The sequence below is a fragment of the Hordeum vulgare genome, chromosome 2H (assembly GCF_904849725.1).
Source record: "Hordeum vulgare subsp. vulgare chromosome 2H, MorexV3_pseudomolecules_assembly, whole genome shotgun sequence".
Taxonomy (NCBI): domain Eukaryota; kingdom Viridiplantae; phylum Streptophyta; class Magnoliopsida; order Poales; family Poaceae; genus Hordeum; species Hordeum vulgare.
Window position 1 is genome coordinate 585,372,627 of NC_058519.1, and position 18,619 is coordinate 585,391,245.

Genomic DNA, 18,619 nt, shown 5'->3' on the forward strand with positions numbered 1-18,619 from the left:
GGCAAAGGTACCGTTCATCATTGCTTACATGTTACGCTAGAACATTACACATCCCGGTACACTGTTAGAGACATTCATATAGAGTCATCTTGTTTAGTAGTTTTTCATATTGAGTTGTAATTAGATAGAAGTGTCATGTTTATCATTATTAGAGCACTGTCTCAGTGAGGAAAGGATGATGGAGACAATGATTCCCCAAAAAGTTGGGATGAGACTCCGGACGAAAAAGAGAGAAAATGAAAGAAAAATAAGAAAAAAGGAAAGAAAAAAGGGGAGAAAATTGAGAGAAAAGAGAGATGTGATAGTGCTACTACATCTTTTTCTACACTTGTGCTTAGAGAAAGCACCATCATTTTCATATAGAGAGTCTCATGATTTGTTTTTTTCGTATGCTAGTGGAAATTTTTACATTATAGAACTTGGCTTGCATATTCCGATGACGGGCTTCCTCAAATGCACGAGGTCTTCATGAGCAAGCAAGTTGGATGCACACCCACTTACCTTCCATTGAGATTGCGTACACTTATAGATCTAGTGCATCCGTTGCATGACTATCCCTACTCCTCGCATCGATATCGACTGATGGGCATCTTCATAGCCTATTGGTCCGCCTAGTTGATGCGAGACTTTCTTCTCCACTTTTACTCCTTCGAAAACTACCACCATACTCCATTCCACCTCTATGTAATGTCCATGGTTCATGCTCATGTATTGAGTGAGGTATAAAATGTTGAACCGCGTTAAAAAGTACAGTCTAATTGTTTGGTCTGATACGGGGGTGCTTATGATTTATACTTTTTGCTAGGAAGACTAAGCACGACAGGTTATATGATATTGTAGGGATAGCGTTCTTTAGCATTGTTGTTTTGGAAAGACATGATTGTTTGCTAGTAAACCTGAGTATGGATCTCTTTATGTCAAATGATACAATATTGCCTTAAATCACTTGTTTCTTAATATTCATGCCATGATTATACATTTGTTCAAGATCATGTTAGGTAGCATTTCGCATAAAAAAATATATTTTTAGTGTTTACCTACTCGAGGACGACCAGGAATTAAGCTTGGGGATGCCGATACGTCTCCGTCTTATCTATAATTTTCTATTGTTTCATGCCAATATTCTACAACTTTCATATATTTTTGGTAACATTATATAATTTTTTTGGTTCTAACTTACTGATCGAGTGCCCAATGCCAGTTCCTATTGTTTTTGCATGTTTTGAAGAAAATCCAATGGAGTCCAAATGCGATAAAAAATTACGTAGATTTATTGGAATATATGTGAATTTTGGGAACAGGGGGGTAGACGCGCCCTGATGGATTGTGGCGACTCCATAAGTCGGTTGGGGCCCTTCTTTTGCTGCAACAAATAAAATTTTCTAGAAAAATCCTCTCCAAATTTTTGCCCAGTCGGAGGGAAATAGAGAGGGAGATCTAATCTCAGAGGGGATCTTGCCTTGCGGGAGCCATGGAGGCCATGGACCAGGGGGGGAACTCTCCTCCCATCTAGGGGGAGATAAATGAAGAAGAAGAAGGAGGAGGGGCTCTCTCCCCTCTCCCTCGGTGGCGCCCGAATGCCGTTGGGGCAACCATTATGATGACGATCTACACCAACAACTTCGCCGCAGTCACTACCAACACTCTCCCCTCTATGCAGCGGTGTAAAACCTCTCTTCCTCGTTGTAATCTCTACTTAAACATGCTTAATTCTATATATTATTACCCAATGATGTGTGGCTATCCGATGATGTTTGAGTACATTTTTTTGTCATATGGGTTGATTGATGATCGTGATTGGTTTGAGTTGTATGTTTTATTTTGGTGATGTCCTATGGTGCCTGCCATGCCGCGCAAGCAAGTGGGATCCCTGTTGTAGAGTGTGCAATATGTTCATGATTCTCTTATAGTGGGTGGCTAGAGTGAGAGAAGCTACACCCGAATAAGGGGGTTGTTTACATATGGGAGGAAAGGGAACTTGATGTGTTAATGCTATGGTTGAGTTTTAACTTAATGATCTTTAGTAGTTGTGGATGCTTGCTAGAGTTTCAATCATAAGTGCATGTGATCCAAGTACGAAAAGTATGTTAGCGTATGCCTCTCCCTCATATAAAATGCAATATGATTATTGGTATAGTTATTGATTTCCTAGGGACAAATCTTTCTCTTGTGTTACAAAAAGATTTCTACTAAACAACTTGCTTTTATTATGTTGCAAAGTATCCATAGTTTATTCTCGCAAAGTACTTCTAGTTTTATTCCCGCAAAAATAGTTTCATACTTTTTTCGGGTAAAGTAAGTGTTAGCGTGCGTTGAGTTGTATGGGTGGTTGATAGAACTTGAGAGAATATTAATTCTACCTTTAGCTCCTCGTTGGGTTTGACACTCTTACTTATCAAAAAAGGCTACAATCGATCCCATATACTTGTGGGATATCACACACGGACCTAGCGGAGCATGAGGCGTTGCTTGACTCCTTCCTATCACCCTGCAAGATCCTCCTCGCCCATTGGTGTTACCTCCAGTGGGTGGCTGCCACCGACAAGGAGTACGAAGATGCGGGCGAGGAGGTGTGTGGCAAGACCAACGAGGACGATAAGGACATCGCCGAGTCCATGCCTCACTGCGACGACCACAAAGCTGACACATCCGCAAGCTCCGTTGACAACAAGGAAGAGTAGCAGCACAGTAGGTCGCTGATGCTCGTGCCCCAAGAGGCCCACCACTCCTCCCCTCCCATTGAATCCAATCTTGGTGGCCTCAAGATCGTCGGCCAATTTGTTGTTTGGTGGCAATGTGGAGGTGGATGGACACCTCTTAGTTGATGGTCGGATATGGGGGAACATGCGCGATGGATCATAGATTATATGTATATTAATTCTACCTTTAGTTCCTCATGAGCACCGATTAGTTGATGTAAATGTTATGAAATCCATCATGTTATATGAATTTCGTTATGTTTGTGTCAAATTCGGCCATGTTATCTGAAATTCAGCCATGTTTGCACATATGTAAAATGTTGTTTGATTAAATTTGCATAAATGCCACACTAAAATGGTTTAATTCATATCTAAATGACCGTAGCTCCAAATTAAAAGAACTATGTGTGTAACTTGATAAGAAAAATGTGTATATTAACATGGTGCACTTACTTTTCCATTTAATAATAATTTAAAAATGTTTTAGACAGATCTAGACCAAATTAGAAATTTGTATATGGGGTTGTTTCGGAAATGCTATGTATAGCTTTCGGCCACATTGAAATTATCTATATAATGTAGTTTCTCTATGCTTCACCTCTTGTCATCTTTAACAACATGTACACTTGTCGAGTAAATAAATGAGAGTAAACTATATAATGTGAATGTGGAGTTCCATCGATATGCAACTAGCTTCACTTAATTTGTAGCATTTAATTCCTACATTTTGCCACTCCATGCCGATTTAAACCGGACATGCATCATAGTTGATTGTGCATCATATCACCTTGTGGTGTTTACCGTGTCATTTGTTTGTTTCCGGATTTGGTTCTCCTCGCTAGAGTTCTAAAAGTGTTTCGGAGTGTGAGGATTCGTTCGACTATGCCCGTTCGTCTACTTCATGTTGGAATTATGCCCTAGAGGCAATAATAAATGTATAGTTATTATTATAATTCCTGTATCAAGATAATAGTTTATTATCCATGCTATAATTGTATTGAATGAAGACTCATTTACATGTGTGGATACATAGACAAAACACCGTCCCTAGCATGCCTCTAGTTGGCTAGCGAGTTGATCGATGATAGTCAGTGTCTTCTGATTATGAACAAGGTGTTGTTGCTTGATAACTGGATCACGTCATTAGGAGAATCACGTGATGGACTAGACCCAAACTAATAGACGTAGCATGTTGATCGTGTCATTTTGTTGCTACTGTTTTCTGCGTGTCAAGTATTTATTCCTATGACCATGAGATCATATAACTCACTGACACCGGAGGAATGCTTTGTGTGTATCAAACGTCGCAACGTAACTGGGTGACTATAAAGATGCTCTACAGGTATCTCCGAAGGTGTTAGTTGAGTTAGTATGGATCAAGACTGGGATTTGTCACTCCGTGTGACGGAGAGGTATCTCGGGGCCCACTCGGTAATACAACATCACACACAAGCCTTGCAAGCAATGTAACTTAGTGTAAGTTGCGGGATCTTGTATTACGGAACGAGTAAAGAGACTTGCCGGTAAACGAGATTGAAATAGGTATGCGGATACTGACGATCGAATCTCGGGCAAGTAACATACCGAAGGACAAAGGGAATGACATACGGGATTATACGAATCCTTGGCACTGAGGTTCAAACGATAAGATCTTCGTAGAATATGTAGGATCCAATATGGGCATCCAGGTCCCGCTATTGGATATTGACCGAGGAGTCTCTCGGGTCATGTCTACATAGTTCTCGAACCCGCAGGGTCTGCACACTTAAGGTTCGACGTTGTTGTATGCGTATTTGAGTTATATGGTTGGTTACCGAATGTTGTTCGGAGTCCCGGATGAGATCACGGATGTCACGAGGGTTTCCGGAATGGTCCGGAAACGAAGATTGATATATAGGATGACTTCATTTGATTACCGGAAGGTTTTCGGAGTTACCGGGAATGTACCGGGAATGACGAATGGGTTCCGGGGGTTCACCGGAGGGGGGCAACCCACTCCGGGGAAGCCCATAGGTATTTGGGGGGGTCACACCAGCCCTTAGTGGGCTGGTGGGACAGCCCACCAAATCCTATGCGCCAAGGAAGAGAAAATATCAAAGGAAAAAAAAAAAAAGGGAAAGGTGGGAAGGGGGAAGAACTCCCTCCCACCAAACCAAGTAGGACTCGGTTTGGGGGGGGGGGGAGAGTCCTCCCCCCTGGCTCAGCCGACCCCTTGGGGTTCCCTTGGACCCCAAGGCAAGGTCCCCCTCCCTCCTCCTATATATATGGGGCTTTTAGGGCAGATTTGAGACGACTTTCTCACGGCTGCCCGACCACATACCTCCATAGTTTTTCCTCTAGATCGTGTTTCTGCGGAGCTCGGGCGGAGCCCTGCTGAGACAAGATCATCACCAACCTCCGGAGCGCCGTCACGCTGTCGGAGAACTCTTCTACCTCTCCGTCTCTCTTGCTGGATCAAGAAGGCCGAGATCATCGTCGAGCTGTACGTGTGCTGAACGCGGAGGTGCCGTCCGTTCGGTACTAGATCGTGGGACTGATCGCGGGATTGTTCGCGGGGCGGATCGAGGGACGTGAGGACGTTCCACTACATCAACCGCGATCTCTTATCGCTTCTGCTGTACGATCTACAAGGGTACGTAGATCACTCATCCCCTCTCGTAGATGGACATCACCATGATAGGTCTTCGTGCGCGTAGGAAATTTTTTGTTTCCCTTGCGACGTTCCCCAACACTTCAGGGGTTCGTTCTTCTTCCAAGCGAATTTCAGGAAAGATGATCATTACCTTAGATATCACTACTATCATTGCTATGTGAGTTGTTTCTTTGCTATCGCTATGCCTCGCCACCTATCACTTGTTTGTCAAGCCTCCCAAAATGCCATGATAAGCCTGTAACCATCCACTTTCCTAGAAGACCATTGTTTGGCTATGTTATCGCTTGCTCAGCCCATTATAGCATTGCTAGTTGCAGGTGCAGTATTTTCCATGTTGGGACATGGATGCCATGAGTGTGACACCCTCGATTTGATCATACGCTAATCATACACGCAAATGCGTACAACCAAGCTCAAGGACTCACGGGAAGATATCACAACACAACTCTAGACACAAATAAAACATACAAGCTTCATATTACAAGCCAGGGCCTCGAGGGCTAGAATACAGAAGCTCGATAAACACACGAGTCAGCGGAAGCAACAAATATCTGAGTACATAGATAAAACATGAGGTGCCTTAGAGAAGGCTAGCACAAAAGATACAACGATCGAACGAGGCGAGGCCTCCTGCTTGGGAGCCTCCTAACTACTCCTGGTCTTCAGCGGCCTCCACGTAGTAGTAGGCACCATCAGGGGAGCAGTCGTTGCCGGCGGGATACTCCATCTTCTGGGCTCCATCATCTTGTCGCATCAACAGATCAAGGGGACAAAGGGGGAGCAAAGCAACGGTGAGTACTCATCCAAAGTACTCATAAGACTGACATTAGAACTATGCTAAGTGTGCATCATTATCAAAGGAAGGACTGACTACAGCAATGCGAGAAAGAGAGGGAAAGGCCTAGTCCTATCGAAGACTAGCATCTTCAACGGTCTTGCATCAATAGACGAGAGTAGAACAGGTAACACAAATAATAGTCATATTGTTACAACAATATTAATATGAGGTCACGCCTAGAGATTCTCCCTCGACGCCCTGCGAGGAAGCAATCCCGGAGCAAACAAGCCAGTTAAGTAATAGTTGTAGTTGTATAAGATCGGGGCACAACTCCAAGTCGTCCTGCAACTGTGGACATGGCTATTCGAATAGATAAGTTCTTCCCTGCAGGGGTGCACAACATATTCCCCGTCACGCTCGATAACACTCTAGTCGGACACACTTTTCTGGGTCATGCCTGGCCTCGGAATATCGTCACGTCGCAGCCCCACCTAGACTCAATAGAGAGGCCAGCCCGCCGGTCTAAATCCTAAGCGCGCAGGGGTCATGGTCCCATCACCCTTTGCACTCCTGCATGATGCGTGGGTGGCCAAAGTCAGTCCTAGCACCCCTTATTACAAGCGCGATGCATATCCCGACCACTCGGCGCGCGCCGGTCCATTGCTAACGTCTGAAGAGGTTCGGCTGATACTACGACGTCGTGTACCCATAATTCTTCCCACGTAGACGGTTAGTTTGTAATAAGGCCTTTCGACCAACCCAGATCAAATACCCAAATCAATTAACATTTTAATTAACTCAACTACACAACCATGCGGGAATCCACCCGCCAAACATTATTCATTAATGTTCCCAGTATCATGGTCAAGTAACTGTGTGGTAGTAACACCAGGGGGATCCGAGGTATCACCCTCGTTGGATTCTGAACGATGTAACCATCTAGGTGGACTTAGAGGAATCACCCTCGAGGGTCTCACACTTGAGGGGTTGCACGACAGAGTCATCGTCGGGAGTGGTGAAGGAGGAATCACCCTCGATAACCACGACCGACTAGTTGCACTATATATGTATCATCATGAGTACTTTGCAAGGTGTCACCCTTGGTACCTGATAGTAACTCTGCAGCGTCGTACAACTAAGGGGGTGTAAGTGTTGTGTCGGGTCTTGGCTCGTCGATCAGGGATCGAGACTCGATAATAAAGCGGGGCAACTCGACTAACGGGTTAGAGGGGATGACTGAGCCACCTATGCTAAGCACTTTAAAGTGCGGTACTGAAAGTAGCAGTTCGTAAAAAACAGGCTATGCATCAGATATAGGAGCTAACTACAACAGTAGCAAAATTCTAATGCAAGCATGAGGGAGAAAGAAATGGGCGATATAGGAATGATCAAGGGGGGGGTTTGCCTGCCTTGTTGTTGTGCGGCAAAGGGATGATCATGAGGGGTGTAGCCGTACTTGGCAGCATCGTCAGTCTCAGAGCCTACCAGAGGGAAGAGGGGGAAGAAACAATAAATACAAGCAAACATATGCAACACGATGCATGACATGGCGATACGCAGTGCTAGGGGTAGTCTAACGCAATACTAAACGTTACAAACGAAGCGGGAAATATCTCACGATATTTCCAGGGTCTTTGGATTTATCGGACAGACGATCCGGAGGGGAAAAGTTCCATGTTCATTATTCTAGAGGCATGTGACAGATGAACGGGTAGCGTAATTGGATTCGTGGGATTTTTCTGAGCAACTTTCATATATAAATTATTTTCATCCGACCTACGGTATATTTTCTATTAATTTTCAAAGTTTTAAATATTTTATGAAATATCCTGTAATTATTATTATTAAAAATAAAAATAAAAATATGAAGTATGTGCTATGTGCACCCGGTCGAGTGCACCCATAGAGGTACCACCGACTGACCGGTGGGGCTAGTCAACTACTGACGCGGTAGTTGACTGGTCAATGGGCCTAGCGGGACCTGCGTGTCAGGGACACACAGGAGGATATCTAATTAACCCTGGTCTTATTTAGCCTAACGTAATGGCCTCGGGCCCATATGTCAGTGGGCGGTTAGCCCTGTGGTTAGCTGGCTAATGGTTGGGCCCCACTGGTAAGCGACACACCGACGTTTTGAACGCGATGGCGCACCGACGACAGCCACAACAATGACGGTAAGGCTCGGAAATCGTCTACGGTGGACCAAATCGCGTGATTCTTGCCGCGTTCGCGAGCTGGTGCTTTCGCCGATCCATTTCGGCCACCTGGAGGAGCTGGGGTGACCTATGGCGTTGCCGGCGTCAAGTTTGGCGGAGGCTGGTTCGGGCTAGTGGTGAGACAACACCTGTAGCATGCGAGCGACGTATCGAGTGCCTGGGACCGACGCAAAGGAGCCCCTGGAGCACGCCAGTTGCACGCAGGGGCTTCCAAAGGCATGCACGACATGAGGACGTCGGCAATGGCAGACGACAGAGCTTGATCACGGTGACGGCTAGCTACAGGGGGCTACGGGAGCGCGGAGAGGGAGAGAAAGACGCGGGGGGCTCACTTACGTTGACGGGAAGGCCCGATGCAGTCGGAGGAGCTCGGAGAGAAGAGATCAATGACGACGAGCTCTCGGGTCCGAGGTTCAAGAATAGGAACGGGTCGAAGCTGCGTCGTGCTCCGGTTCGATCCAGAGCTCGAGGGGGTCGAGGGAGGCCCCGCGGTGCTCCTGGACTTGACGGAGAGGGACGAGGAGGACGGTGGCCGCTACTTCGCCACGACGTGTCCATGGATCCGCACGGTACGATCTCGAACGCGGGCGAGAGAGACACGGATGGGGGGGATCTGGGGGTCTAGGGTTTTCGGGGTGAAGGAGAGGACCGTGGGGTCGTTCTTATCCTCGGGGAAGCGTTCAGGGGCCGCGCGTGAGCGTCGGCAGCGCCATGGCACCGACCTTCTCTGGTGCTGGCGGGAGGTAGGGGAAAGGAAGGTGGGGATGGGCCGGACCAGCTTGTAGCACCAGGCCTAAGTGCACACGGGCATTTTCCCCTTTTCTTTCTTTTAATCTCTTTTACCATTTCCTTTATTTATTCAACTCCGTTTTGTAATTATTGGCAATAGAAATTCGTTTTATTAAAAATATAGAAGCCCACCCAATATTATTATTGTAATATTAGAGAGAGACACGAAAAGTTTGGGATTTAAATAAAGTGGGTTGAAACGTTTAATAATTTAAAAGGCACTTAAGTTATTAATTTGGCTTCTACTTTAATTAATTTAGGCATTAAAACCCTTTCTAAAAATGTTGGTTTATCCACCATAATTATCTATGGATTATTTTAAATGTGAAGAATATTTTTGTTTTTATGTTTGAAGAATTAATTTATTTACTTTATATATATTTTCTAATTTGAATTTGGCTTTGTTTTTCATCAAGATCGAAACTTGGCTTAGTTATTCTTGATGATGTGGCACATTAGGGTGGGGTTAATGTAGCCTAACTACATTGATTACTTTAGCTTAATCCGGGGATGTCACAACTCTCCACCACTAAAGGAAATTCTCGTCCCGAGAATTAAGTGGTAGAGGTAAGGGGGGACGTTTGGTTACGAAATTCTAACGAGTCTTCTCGTCTTGGTTGCTCTCCCCGAAGAGATTCATCCTTTTCGTTGATGTCCTCAATTCTCTCACTTAGGTCATCCTGATGAAATCGTCATCCTTCCTTCGGGATCTTCATCATACTACAAATGCGATAATAGAGAAAACTTTGGAAGAACGTACCTACTCAAAGTTGGGCACCTGACGTCACACTCACGAAAGAGGACATGAATTATTCCTCAAGTTGTACCTCACGGAATTCATTGGGAATACAACATGATGGTACAGAGGTTTCAAACGATTAGGCAATCGTTTAATGCCTACACAAATATGAGAGGGGGTTTAGGGCAACGAATATAAATATTGCTTCTGATACTGAATTGATCGTCCCATTGGACGGTGGCTCGGGGATTTCACACGAAGCCAAGTGTAATGGATATCCTGAAGTCAAAGATGTACAGGAGAATTAGGTTTCGATCCTGTGGAACTTTGGGTTATGGGTCCACCATGCGGGCCAAGAGTAGGCAGAGTGGTGACATCTTGTACGGTATTGGTAGCAAGACATGTCAGAGGATAGCCTGTCAGATATGTTGGCAACAACGTCGGTACCAAGGGTGAGGGACGAATAAAACCATTTTCCTCCTCTTTAAAACAAGGTGGACCAATAGGCAAAGTTCTCGTCCACCGACGGCTACCGGCAAGTTATCCACAATAGTAATAGGGTCTTACTGACAGATTTGTATATCGAGGTTGTTACCTAAGCAGGGAATTAACACTGCTTAGATGAGTTATGCCACAAAAAAGGTCAAATAGACCAATGGAAAGGAAAATGTGTTCACACACACACACAAGTTTTAGAGTATACCATTCCCGAGAAAAAATATAGAGTATGGTATACATGATAGGTCATCAAGTACATAACCATTTTGATAAAAGGGCAAGGAGAATCATGATGTTTACCCATACCATACAGTTTGGATAATTGATCAAGAACAATTTAGCATTGCGCTTCCAGTGTTCCTATTGACAATTGAAGTACCACATTCGTGCTTATAGGTAACATCGACATGGTCATCCGATAAAGGTCGTACCTTGGGTATACAAAAGGATCCATGAGTGTCGGTGTTTACTCACGAAATAAGCCATGGGTAGGCTAACGATATGAGGTGGAGACCGAGAGGACACCGACACGCTCTGGGAATGGGGTTGGTACAAGCGAGGAACGCACGATGTACCCAGGTTTAGGGCTCTCCATAGAGATAATACCCCTAGTCCTGCCGGAATGTATAATGCACTAGAATGGTTACGATGTGCTCCTTGAGCTGTTCGATGGAGGAGGAAGAAGGAGCTGTCGGCTCGCTACTGCCTCTCCTGTATGGGTGTGTGTGTGAAGGATTGACCGACCCTCTGCATGGAGGGGATCGGGGGGTTTTATAGGCGAACCCACCGACCTACAATAAGGATGAAAGTACAAAGGTGGTGTTGGAATTATGCCCTAGAGGCAATAATAAATGTATAGTTATTATTATAATTCCTGTATCAAGATAATAGTTTATTATCCATGCTATAAGTGTATTGAATGAAGACTCATTTACATGTGTGGATACATAGACAAAACACCGTCCCTAGCATGCCTCTAGTTGGTTAGCCAGTTGATCAATGATGGTCAGTGTCTTCTGATTATGAACAAGGTGTTGTTGCTTGATAACTGGATCACGTCATTGGGAGAATCACGTGATGGACTAGACCCAAACTAATAGACGTAGCATGTTGATCGTGTCATTTTGTTGCTACTGTTTTCTGCGTGTCAAGTATTTATTCCTATGACCATGAGATCATATAACTCACTGACACCGGAGGAATGCTTTGTGTGTATCAAACGTCGCAACGTAACTGGGTGACTATAAATATGCTCTACAGGTATCTCCGAAGGTGTTAGTTGAGTTAGTATGGATCAAGACTGGGATTTGTCACTCCGTGTGACGGAGAGGTATCTCGGGGCCCACTCGGTAATGCAACATCACACACAAGCCTTGCAAGCAATGTAACTTAGTGTAAGTTGCGGGATCTTGTATTACAGAACGAGTAAAGAGACTTGCCGGTAAACGAGATTGAAATACGTATGCGGATACCGACGATCGAATCTCGGGCAAGTAACATACCGAAGGACAAAGGGAATGACATACGGGATTATACGAATCCTTGGCACTGAGGTTCAAACGATAAGATCTTCGTAGAATATGTAGGATCCAATATGGGCATCCAGGTCCCGCTATTGGATATTGACCGAGGAGTCTCTCGGGTCATGTCTACATAGTTCTCGAACCCGCAGGGTCTGCACACTTAAGGTCCGACGTTGTTTTATGCGTATTTGAGTTATATGGTTGGTTACCGAATGTTGTTCGGAGTCCCGGATGAGATCACGGACGTCACGAGGGTTTTCCAGAATGATCCGGAAACGAAGATTGATATATAGGATGACCTCATTTGATTACCGGAAGGTTTTCGGAGTTACCGGGAATGTACCGGGAATGACGAATGGGTTCCGGGAGTTCACCGGGGGGGGGGCAACCCACCCCGGGGAAGCCCATAGGCTATGAGGGTGGCGCACCAGCCCTTAGTGGGCTGGTGGGACAGCCCAAGAGGGGCCTATGCGCCAAGGATAAGAAATCAAAGGAAAAGAAAAAAAAAGAGGGAGGAGGTGGGAAGGGAGGGGGACTCCCTCCCACCAAACCTAGTCCAACTCGGTTTGGGGGGGGGGGAGAGTCCTCCCCCTTTGGCTCGGCCGACTCCTTGAGGGTCCTTGGACCCCAAGGCAAGGCCCCCCTCCCTCCCACCTATATATACGGAGGTTGCAAAACAGTTGCGCACGCGGAACACTCGGGTAAAGCTTGACGAGCCTAGCATGTGCAGACATGGCCTCAGAACACATGAGACCGAAAGGTCGATCATGAATCATATAGTTGATATGATTAGCATAGGGATGCTTACCACTGAAACTATACTCAACTCACGTGATGATCGGACTTGGGATAGTGTAAGTGGATCATGAACCACTCAAATGACTAGAGAGATGTACTTTTTGAGTGGGAGTTTAGCATATAATTTGATTAAGTTGAACTCTAATTATCTTGAACATAGTCTAAGTCCACTTTGAATATATTTGTGTTGTAGATCATGGCTCACGCGACAGTCATCCTGAATTTTAATACGTTTCTAGAGAAAGCTAAATTGAAAGATGATGGAAGCAACTTTGTAGACTGGGCTCGTAATCTTAAGCTAATCTTACAAGCTGGGAAGAAGGATTATGTCCTTAATGCTGCGCTAGGAGATGAACCACCCGCTACGGCTGATCAGGATGTTAAGAACGCTTGGTTAGCACGTAAGGAGGACTACTCAATAGTTCAATGTGCAGTCTTGTATGGCTTAGAACCGGGACTTCAACGTCGCTTTGAGCGTCATGGAGCATTTGAGATGTTCTAGGAGTTGGAATTTATCTTTCAGAAGAACGCCCGGATCGAGAGGTATGAGACCTCCGATAAATTCTATGCTTGCAAGATGGAGGAAAACTCGTCTGTCAGTGAACATGTGCTCAAAATGTCTGGGTACTCAAACCGTCTAGCTGAACTGGGGATTGAACTCCCGCAAGAAGCTATCACTGACAGAATCCTTCAATCACTGCCGCCAAGCTATAAAGGCTTTGTGTTGAACTACAACATGCAAGGGATGAACAAGTCTCCCGGCGAGTTGTTTGCGATGCTGAAAGTCGCAGAGTCTGAACTCCGTAAAGAGCATCAAGTGTTGATGGTGAGCAAGACCACTAGTTTCAAGAGAAACGGCAAAGGCAAGAAGGGCAATTCGAAGAAGAGCGGCAAGCCTGTTGCCAATCCGCCGAAGAAACCCAAGGCTGGACCTAAGCCTGAAACAGAGTGCTTCTATTGCAAGGGTATGGGTCACTGGAAGCGCAATTGCCCCAAGTATCTGGCAGATAAGAAGGCGGGCAAAGAAAAATCAGGTATATTTGATATACATGTTATTGATGTGTACTTAACCGGCTCTCGTAGTATTGCCTGGGTATTTGATACCGGTTCTGGTGCTCACATTTGCAACTCGAAACAGGAACTGCGGAATAGACGAAGGCTGGCGAAAGACGAAGTGACGATGCGCGTAGGAAACGGTTCCAAGGTTGATGCAATCGCCGTCGGCACAGTGTCACTTCAGCTACCATCGGGATTAGTGATGAACTTAAATCATTGTTATTTAGTGCCTGCGTTGAGCATGAACATTATATCTGGATCTTGTTTATTGCGAGACGGTTACTCTTTTAAGTCTGAGAATAATGGTTGTTCTATTTCTATGAGTAACATCTTTTATGGTCATGCACCGAATGTGAGAGGATTGTTCATATTGAATCTTGATAGCGATACGCATATACATAACATTGAGACCAAAAGAGTTAGAGTAAACAATGATAGCGCCATATTTTTGTGGCACTGCCGTTTAGGTCATATTGGTGTAAAACGCATGAAGAAACTCCATGCTGATGGACTTTTGGAGTCACTTGACTTTGATTCACTTGACACGTGCGAACCATGCCTCATGGGCAAGATGACTAAGACTCCGTTCTCCGGAACAATGGAGCGTGCAAGTGACTTGTTGGAAATCATACATACCGATGTGTGTGGCCCAATGAGCGTGGAGGCACGCGGCGGATATCGTTATTTTCTCACCTTCACTGACGATTTAAGTAGATATGGTTATGTCTACTTGATGAAGCACAAGTCTGAAACATTTGAAAAGTTCAAGCAATTTCAGAGTGAAGTGGAAAATCATCGTAACAAGAAGATCAAGTTCCTACGGTCTGATCGTGGGGGTGAATATCTGAGTTTCGAGTTTGGTGCTCACTTAAGACAATGTGGAATTGTTTCGCAGTTAACACCGCCTGGAACACCACAGCGTAATGGTGTGTCCAAACGTCGTAATCATACTTTGTTAGAGATGGTGTGATCTATGATGTCTCTTACTGATTTGCCGTTATCATTTTGGGGTTATGCATTAGAAACAGCTGCATTCACTTTAAATAGGGCACCATCAAAATCCGTTGAGACGACACCATACGAACTGTGGTATGGCAAAAGGCCAAAGTTGTCGTTTCTTAAAGTTTGGGGATGTGATGCTTATGTCAAAAAGCTTCAGCCTGAAAAGCTGGAACCCAAAGCGGAAAAGTGCATCTTCATAGGTTACCCAAAAGAGACAGTTGGGTACACCTTCTATCTCAAATCCGAGGGCAAAGTGTTTGTTGCTAAAAACGGAGCTTTTCTCGAGAAGGAGTTTCTCTCGAGAGAATTGAGTGGGAGGAAGATAGAACTTGACGAGGTTGTCGAACCTCTCATCCCTCTGAATGGTGGCGCAGGGCAAGGGGAAACCTCTGTCGTTGCGACGCCGGTTGAGGAGGAAGTTAATGATGATGATCATGAAACTCCAGTTCAAGTTTCTGTTGAACCACGCAGGTCGACGAGATCACGCGCTGCTCCAGAGTGGGACGGTAATCCCGTCTTATCAATCATGTTGTTAGACAACAATGAACCTACAAATTATGAAGAAGCAATGGTGGGCCCAGATTCCAACAAATGGCTAGAAGCCATGAAATCCGAGATAGGATCCATGTATGAGAACAAAGTGTGGACTTTGGAGATACTACCATGAGATGGATCGAAGCCGGAGTAGCCCCGGGGGGGGGGGGGGCAACCCACCCCGGGGAAGCCCATAGGCTATGAGGGTGGCGCACCAGCCCTTAGTGGGCTGGTGGGACAGCCCAAGAGGGGCCTATGCGCCAAGGATAAGAAATCAAAGGAAAAGAAAAAAAAGAGGGAGGAGGTGGGAAGGGAGGGGGACTCCCTCCCACCAAACCTAGTCCAACTCGGTTTGGGGGGGGGGGAGAGTCCTCCCCCTTTGGCTCGGCCGACTCCTTGAGGGTCCTTGGACCCCAAGGCAAGGCCCCCCTCCCTCCCACCTATATATACGGAGGGTTTAGGGCTGATTTGAGACGACTTTCTCACGGCTGCCCGACCACATACCTCCACGATTTTTCCTCTAGATCGCGTTTCTGCGGAGCTCGGGCGGAGCCCTGCTGAGGCAAGGTCATCACCAACCTCCGGAGCGCCGTCATGCTGCCGGAGAACTCTTCTACCTCTCCGTCTCTTTTGCTGGATCAAGAAGGCCGAGATCATCGTCGAGCTGTACGTGTGCTGAACGCGGAGGTGCCGTCCGTTCGGTACTAGATCGTGGGACTGATCGCGGGATTGTTCGCGGGGCGGATCGAGGGACGTGAGGACGTTCCACTACATCAACCGCGTTCTCTAACGCTTCTGCTGTACGATCTACAAGGGTACGTAGATCACTCATCCTCTCTCGTAGATGGACATCACCATGATAGGTCTTCGTGTGCGTAGGAAAATTTTTGTTTCCCATGAGACGTTCTCCAACAGGTGGGACCCGGCTGGCAGCCTCGCCGGCTAGCCAGAGGGTTCACAGTGGTCTTGTCTTGTCGCTGGAGGGGCCCGCCGGCTGCAAGGTCCCATCTGGCTATGGGACCTGCCGGCCAGCCAATGAAGCTCTCGTGTAAGGTCGGCGTAGGACACGTGTAGTATGTCCGACGTCGTCTAGCGAGATTCATCATGGGTTGCCAGTACGGCCGTCCCATTGTTCCCACGCCGAGTGTGGTAATGGAGTGGGTGTTTGACGGGCTGACACTGTGCGGGGATGATGGATCGAAGCCGGAGTAGGTCAGCGGCACGGCCGCTGACACTGTACCTGCCGTGCGCTCCAATCATGTACCCGTGCTGATGCGTACGCAGCTCTGATCGTACGGTCTCCTCATGACCTATGATCTGATGTGACTTGTGCTCCCTGGCCGGCTAGCGGCCTCGCTAGCTGGCCCAGGAACGGCCGTCTCGCCTCTAGCCGGCCAGCGTGTCCTAGGCGGCCATAGGGAGGTAGCCGTCTCGCCTTTAGCCGGCTGGGGCTTCCTAGCCAGCCAGAGGGATTTAGTCGTCTCGCCCTAGCCGGCAGGGGTTTCCTAGCTGGCCAGGGGGATTAGGCCATATAGAATGAGTTGTGCTTTTCCTTCGATGTAGAAGGCAAAGGAGCAGGCTCGATGAGCCTACCCCGGGGTTATCCCCCCGTGAGTAGTCCCCGAAGCAGGGGAGGTCCGTCGCCTTAGATCAAGAGGCCTCGCGGGCTTGAGTTATTTGTTGTTGATCTCCTTAAGCCGCCTGCGGCGGGAGGCGCTGGATAGGAAGCCGATTGGCTTCCAAGGAACGCCTCGGCTTCGCCGCAAGTTGCGCTGTTGCGCCACGTGCCAGGCCTTGGCCTAACGTGAAGATGAATTGATCAGATGACGGGACTGGACCAGAGCCCTGGGTCCTACCACGACGCCCCCTCGGCCCCCGCGCAACGAATCCTCTGCGGATTTACTCCGCGACAGTTGGGTTCCAAGGGGCGTAAGTGTGCCCGTAATAATCGGGAGAAGTGGGTGTTATGCGCACCGGATCCCCTCCCCACAATCTATCATGGGGGTTTAAATAGGGTGTGGGAGCATCGAGGAGGCCATTCGCCCCCTTCTCGCCCGCACCAGCGCCCCTTCCCTCCCTGAGCTCAGAGAGAAAAGAGACCCCGCTTCGTCTTCGTCGTCACACAAGCCATCGCCACCAGCCACTTCTAGGAGAATCCCAGCCTTCGCCGTTAGAGGCCATGTCCAACAGTGCCCCTAAGAAGGGACAACACAGCGGCGCGTGGTTGGGCAGCGACATCTGCGACGACAACATTGAGGCGCTCCGCCACCGCCGCATGCTGCCTCCCGCAACCCTTGTGGCGGTGTGATACATCTCCAACGTATCTATAATTTTTTATGGTTCCATGCTATTATCTTGTCAACTTTGGATGTTTTGTATGCATTTTATATCTTTTTTGGGACTAACCTATTAACTCAGTGCCAAGTGTCAGTTCCTGTTTTTTCCGTGTTTTTTGACCCTTTTCGCAGGAGAATATTAAACGGAGTCCAAACGGAATAAAATCTTCAGAATGATTTTTTCCGTAACTGAAGATACGCGGGGAACTTGAGAACCAAGGCAAAGGACCCCGGGGGAGGTCACAAGCACCCTAGGCGCAGCCTGGGGGCGCCTAGCAGGCTTGTGGGCCCCCCGTGGCTCCTTTGCCCTACCTCTTCCGCTTATAAATTCCCTAAAAATTTGAAACCACGGGAGAGCCACGAAAATACTTTTCCGCCACCGCAAGCTTCTGTCTCCGCAAGATCCCATCTCGGGACCGTTCTCGTGCCCTGCAGGAGGGGGGATTCGGACACGGAGGGCTTCTTCATGAACACCATTGCCTCTCCGATGATGCGTGAGTAGTTCACCACAGACCTTCGGGTCCATAGCTAGTAGCTAGATGGCTTCTTCTCTCTCTTGGATCTTCAATACAAAGTTCTCCATGATCTTCATGGAGATCTATCTGATGTAACCTTATTTTGCACTGTGTTTGTCGAGATCCGATGAATTGTGGATTTATGATCAGATTATCTATGAATATTATTTGAGTTTCCTCTGATCTCTTATATGCATGATTTCATATCCTTGTAATTCTCTTCGAGTTGTGGGTTTTGTTTGGCCAACTTGATCTATAATTCTTGCAATGGGAGAAGTGCTTGGTTTTGGGTTCATACCATGCGGTGTCCTCACCCAGTGACAGAAGGGGTAGCGAGGCACACATCGTGTTGTTGCCATCAAGGGTAAAAAGATGGGGTTTATATCTATTGCATGAATTTATCCCTCTACATCATGTCATCTTTCTTAAGGTGTTACTCTGTTTGTTATGAACTCAATATACTAGATGCATGCTGGATAGTGG